Source organism: Apodemus sylvaticus, chromosome 13, assembly GCF_947179515.1.
Source record: "Apodemus sylvaticus chromosome 13, mApoSyl1.1, whole genome shotgun sequence".
NCBI classification, from domain to species: Eukaryota; Metazoa; Chordata; class Mammalia; order Rodentia; family Muridae; genus Apodemus; species Apodemus sylvaticus.
In genome coordinates this window covers 3,300,167-3,306,498 of record NC_067484.1, presented here as the reverse complement: position 1 = coordinate 3,306,498, position 6,332 = coordinate 3,300,167, and the positions used below count along the sequence as shown (strand labels likewise).

The window sequence follows — 6,332 nt, the reverse complement described above, 5'->3', positions numbered from 1 at the left end:
ACACACCTATAGACACTTGATTTTTGCAAAGAGGGCAAAACAATACAATGGAAAGAAGAAAACATCTTCAGAAAATGATGCTGGCCTAACTGTATTTCTATAGGTAGAAAAATGCAAATAGTTTCATATTTATCACCCTGCACAAAACTCAAGTCCAGAGGAATAAAGGACCTCAATATAAAACCAGATACACCAACTCTAAAAGAGCAGAAAGTTGGGAATAGCATTAAACTCATTGGTACAGGAACAAATTATACAAGCCTATCTCTGCTTACAAAGATGAGCCCTGTTCAACCTCTGCCTTTTCTTTGTGATTCAGAGACATATTCAAGAAGGTCTCTGGTACTGTCTCAGTCCACTTGCAAGGGTTTGGCCTTGTTCCTTGAAGTATCTGGGGTCCAAAATTCTCCAGAAATGATGACAATTTAACAATTTTAGGACAAGCCACATGTGAAAGCCCAGGCTCAGAAGTCTGAGATAAACGCCAGTCTTGACACTCCCTTCCAGAGTGCACTGTCCCCTTTGAGCACAGTGACATACTATGTGTGATAAGATGTGTTCTGCCCACGGGAAGCATCAAGCATTGCACTAGAGACACAGCGCTGAGTCTGACATAGGATTCCAACTGTGATCAATCAGTAGGGCAGGTATCTCTCCAGTATTTTGTTTGATTTTTTTTCTGATGTAGTAAGGCAATTGTCAGGTAGCTAGTAAACCCACTGTGACAGAAATCGAGAAAGCTCAGCTGAACTTTTACTTCACTTGTCTCTTCTCTTTTTTCTTTATATCTTTTACAGATTCACCAATTGTTGAACCAGGCCTCAAGTAAGAAGACAAACGCCAAATTGCCATAGTTGAATTTTTCTGAGGATTCTCATCACAATGACTTCACAGTTCAGAGAAACCTTTAGGTCCACATCATCATCAAATGACTTTGAATTAGACTACGCAGAGTTTATTTCAACCCAGGCTTCTGCTATGCAGTTGGGAGAAGACATCTCTCACTCAGCAAGATCTCAGGTCAGTGTTTCTCCAAACAACCATGGCTCCCTGGCAAAGCAGGAGCTGTAAACACTCTGGGCGATGTTCACCTCCTGGTTGCAGCCAGAGAAGCAGAGCAAGGAGCAGATGATCTCTCAACTGGTCTTGGAGCAGTTTCTCCTCACTGGGCACTGCAAGGACAAGTTTGCTTTGACAGAGAAGTGGAAATCCAGTGGCAGAAACATGAGGAGATTCATGGAGGGTCTGACTGATGAGTACTTGAAGCCTCCTGTCATGGTGAGTTCCTGGGGTAAGAAATGGTTATGTGGGGAGGAAATGCAGTCACTTATAATATGAAAAAGTTCTAGAAAGTTGTAGATTTTGTTACTAGGGAGATTGTTCCACCTTACAAATCATGACATGTTGGAATTTGCAGTACTCTAAATTAGCATGAATAAATCAGAAAGGTTACCACCAAATGATTGATGGTTCTAATTAAATGTAGTATAGTTACATTGTTTCAGAGAGACTGTGGCATTGACATTTGGACAAGAATTTAAGGGTTTTAGAGGAAATGCCTTCTGTCTGGAGGATGGCTCAGTCATATTCTAATTGTGAGAACTGTGTTGGAATCTTAGCTCACATCTTATCTCTTGACTCTTAGGACTACTCTCTGATCCTGTTGTACCATGAAAAGTTTGTGAACCTCAAAAGCACACTGAGAGCTATATGTAATGCAACTGCATTAGAGTATTTTTATTCAACCTTGACTTCGAGACACAGCAGGAAGTTGGAGCTCTGAGCCTAATTTTAGGCAAGCATTTATAGAGGCAAGAAAGGGGTCTCTAGTCTGGTATACATCTGACTGGGGGGCCATTATGGCCTTTAACATGGTTGGCTGGTACTGAGACCTAAACCATAAACATCACTTCTGTTTTTCTCCTGATTGATAGGCATTAGGAAGTGAAGTGTCAGGGCCGGACTTGTAGCCTGGGGTGGCAAAATTGTTGGGGAATAACCTGGAAACTGGTGCTAGATGCAGGTATTATTTGGGGGTAGCCTGGAAACCGCTGCTAGTTACCAGCCTGTTTGTTAACCTGAGTATAACCTTAGGTTAGCCTCTCTAAGCTACAGTCTGAACCCAGAAGATTTGGTCTCTCAGTCCCTGTACGTACAAGGCAGACTCTGGGTAGTCAAGTGACTACCTTGCTTTCCAGATTGGCTAATGCTCGCCAGTTAGATGTCCTATCCAGAAAACTGAGGTGCACAACAGCTGAGCAAGGACTCTCATATTGATCTAGCGCTGTCACATCCATTCACAACAGTGTCAGTTTCATAAGAAATGCCTTAACGAATACTGGTGCTTCACTTCAAATTTTCAAACCTTGAAAGATGTAATGTGAATGTAAATACATTGAATCTTCTTCTAGTGGCTGGATTTGTGTATTTCTCAGTCAGTGATAAAAATTACCAAGGTGGAGAAAATTTTCAATTTTAATTTTGAGATCCAGGGGGTTCCAAATTAAAGTTTTCTTGTTAAGAACATCTGTGATCAAGGATACTTGTCTAGGGCTAGTAGTCAATGGGAGGGACAAATATATATATATATATATATATTTGTCCCAATGTGTGTGAATATATATGTATATATACACATATATATGTGTATCTAATGTTTGTATATATATATATATATATATATATATATATACACAAACACACACACACATTAGAAATGAAACCTCACACATTGTATGATGTCATTGCTATGCAAATCACTTCTTTCGTTTTATGTATTTTAGTTTTGGTTTCAGTTTGTTTCTAGGTTTTTGTTTTTGTTTTCCCATTTGAAGTATGGTTTTGTAGTGTAGCCCAGGCTGGCCAAGAACTTGGGTCTAAAACATGATCCCTTTCATAGGTATGGGGACTTTCCCATCTCCACTGTTTGAGTTCTCCTTGCAGTTGGTTTTATTCCTTGTCCACACTTGAGCTTTGTTTTATATTAAGAATTTCATGGTTGAATCTAAACTCCAAGCAAACAGTCTTGTTCCTCAGAGCGGCAGCAGAGTGCGTCCTAGTCAGACAGTGTAGGTGTAGGACTTGATTCAGACAGGTGTGATTTTGGTTTAAGAGTTCAATAATAAATAAATAAATAAAACCTCCCCCTTTTCCAAATTAAAGCTTTCTTGATAAGGACATCTTTGGTCAAGGATTATTGTTTAGGGCAACAGTGTCATGGGAGGGACAAAAAACATATAAGTGTTAAAAGAAAGCCTACTCACACAGAAAAGTGAAGTGACTGATAGGGAGCGGCCACTTAAGGACCAATGGCTGTAGGTGGGAAAGCCTCAGCTACTTCAGAATGACTATGGAGCATCACAAAGTTCCAGGACAGGACTAACCATTGCCTGTCTGAGGCTAGGATGTTACAGGGGCATCCACTGTGCAGTTAACATGGAGACCCTGGGGACGCTAAATGAATATAACAGTTACCCACCTTTGACCCACTGAAGGAATGCCAGTGGAGACTGTCCCCCACACTGATATTCTCTCTCACACAGGGCCATCTCTCTTAAGTGGCCTTTGAGAAGGAGCCACCTGTCTGTCTGAGGCAAGACACCAATGTGGTATCTACTACAGAGTGTGCATAGAGATCCCGAGGATTCCAGACTGAAAGTTACAATTACCTGTAGTTAAGTTCATGACAGTATGAGGGTAAAGACAATCACACAAACTTTTGCATGAATTAAGCAAGCCCTGTTTTATGTCAGACAAGGCTGTTTCTCACAGGTTGGCTTTGAGAAAATCACAGTGAACCAACAGACAGTGGGGTTTATATCCCTCTAAAAACTGATGGTGTAAGGGGAGGTGGGGGGGATTGTTTATATAGGAATTTGTCTGAACATTTCAAAACTTGTCAGGGTGGAGGTCAGCTCATACAGCTCATAGTAAGAGTATAGGCTTCAGAACTAGTCCAATTTCAGAAAATGGGCCAAGATATGATCAAATTCAAGTTTTACAAAAAAACCAAAAATGCAATGATTCTATTTTGACCTTGTAATAAGGTTCCTAACCTTAAGATGGAGTAGCGCTGCTCCTTCACTGCCCAAAGGTTAGAGACTACAGCAGAGGCTCACGGTGGTCACTGGCTTTGTTTACAGGTCCATGTAGCCATGCACGGGCAGGAAGCCCTCTTTTCTGAGAACATGCCCTTAAAAGAAGTCATCGCACATTTGGAGCAACAGAAGGTAGCAACAACTCCCGCACAAGAGAACACAAGGGCACTCTTGGAGATCCCCAAAGATGTGTTCTTGGCAGCAGGGGAGTCAGACTGGACAGAAGAGGGCTGCCGTGTGATTCTCTACTTGTGTACAGTTTTATCAATTGTCTTATTTGTCACAGGACATGAAAATACAGACGATGGCTGCCAATCCCCTTGGAACACTAGTGTTGGAAGTGACGGTGTTAATAGTGCTGGAACTGTGAGGGATTCCCTTTGCACCTTCCAGAGAGTGCAATATCAGGAGTTTGAAGACAGGGATGTTTCTTATGGAGTCCCACAGGTTTCCAGAAGAGTAACTCAAGATACTTCCAGGTCCCAGGAAGTGTCCCTGAGGGCACCTTCTTCTGAAGAGGTCCTTATGGAGGTACAGCCAGTGTTTCTCTCCCTCACCGAGCAGTCTGAGGAGACTGGAGACGGCTACAATGCTACTGATGTGAGTGGCGGGGTTATTCGTCTCACAAGTGAGGGAGATTCCATTTTCATTATCCAGGGAGAGCAGTACTCTGTACCTGATGTGGAAGGCGTTTCTTACAGAGAGCCTCAGGATTTAAGAATAGCAGTGTGCAGTACCCGCAGGTCCCTAGACATATCTCTGTGGGCAGCTTCTCCTGGAGTTGTCCCTATGGAGGTCCCAGGCTTCCTCTGCAGGCCAGAGCAATCTACCCCTAAGTCTGTCCCTCTTTTCCAGAATCATGAGGCAAATTCCACCTTTAAGGGTAACCAAGAGAGACTCCAGAGAGACCCAAACCATACAAATGCGAGGAATGTCCCAGAACCTTCAAATATCCCTGCAACCTCTCCATCCACCCGAAAACACACAAGAAGGAGAGGCCATTCTTCTGTAAGGTGTGCCAGACAGGCTTTCACCAAGTCTTGGAACTTCGAGTTCATGAGGTCATACACAAGGCAGGGAAGCCTTTCACATGCGATGCCTGTGGAAGGGCCTTCCGATACAAGACCAACCTGCAGGCTCATGAGAGGATCCACACAGGAAAGAAGCCATACTCCTGCTCCCTGTGTGATAGCAGCTTCCGCCAGTCATCCACATACCACAGTCACCTCAGGAAGTTCCACAAATCAGAATGAAGCGCTCACACCTCCGGGTGAGCAGGGATTCAGCCTCAGGGTCTCATCTGCACATTAGAAGCCTGTTAGGGAGTTAGCCAGTTAAGCTCTTTCATTTAACATTCAGATTATTCCTTCCATGTGCTGTCCCATGCCACTGGCATGTGAGGGTAAACATGAAGTTTTTGTCAGTTTGTTCACCAAATTTTTTCAAGTGCCTAAATACTGGCTGTTACCTGATTTTCCAGTAGTAAATAAATGTTGATGGTTCTGTTTCTACTGTGCGTTGTTTCTTGTGCTTTTATGTGTCCTGTGTGTGGATGGGTGCCAGTGTGTGGGGCTATTGTGTCTTACTTTCTACCTCATTTGAGACAGTCTTTTTTAACAATTTGTTCTCCAGGTAAGGTGACCCCAAAGAGCATACAAATCCTTTTGTCTTTGGTCTCCACAGTTGTTAGGATGTTGAAATCTGACAAATGTCTCTGCCTCTAGATCTGCCTTTCAAAAATTATTTTATGTGTTTGTGCTTGAGTGTATATATTTGCACTTCCTGTTTTATGTGTCTATGGATACATCAGATCTGCTTTTGTCTTATTTTGTTTTGACTATTACCTGATCTACACAGAATGTTACCTCGCCTTGCCAGTTTGACCTGCATCCCCCATTGTATTTTCTTAATTTTGGAGGATGTGTTTAATTTTGCATAAAGTTTGGACATTTCTGAGTTGTTTATAGGAAATTTATCCAAGTGTGAATCCATTCCTCATTTGTTTTATATTTTAGGTTGTTTTTCAAATTTAGTTGTAAGTATTTTCTGTATCACAGAGACATAAGACAGGGTTTCTTTGCATGTAGCCTAGCTTTTCTATAAATGACTTGGTAATCCAGGTTCGCCTCAAATTCATTGGTCTATCTGTCTCTGCCTATGCCTCTTGGGTGCTAGGATTAAGGCTTATGACATTGCATCTAGTGAACATATTCATCTTTAGGAAACATCTATTAC

General features: G+C 42.1%; 1 pseudogene; it reads left to right on the top strand.

Moving 5' to 3' along the window:
• The first annotated feature begins 799 nt into the window (after window positions 1-799).
• Window positions 800-5,408, top strand: LOC127664137 (zinc finger and SCAN domain containing protein 4F-like; annotated as a pseudogene).
• The last annotated feature ends 924 nt before the right edge of the window (window positions 5,409-6,332 follow it).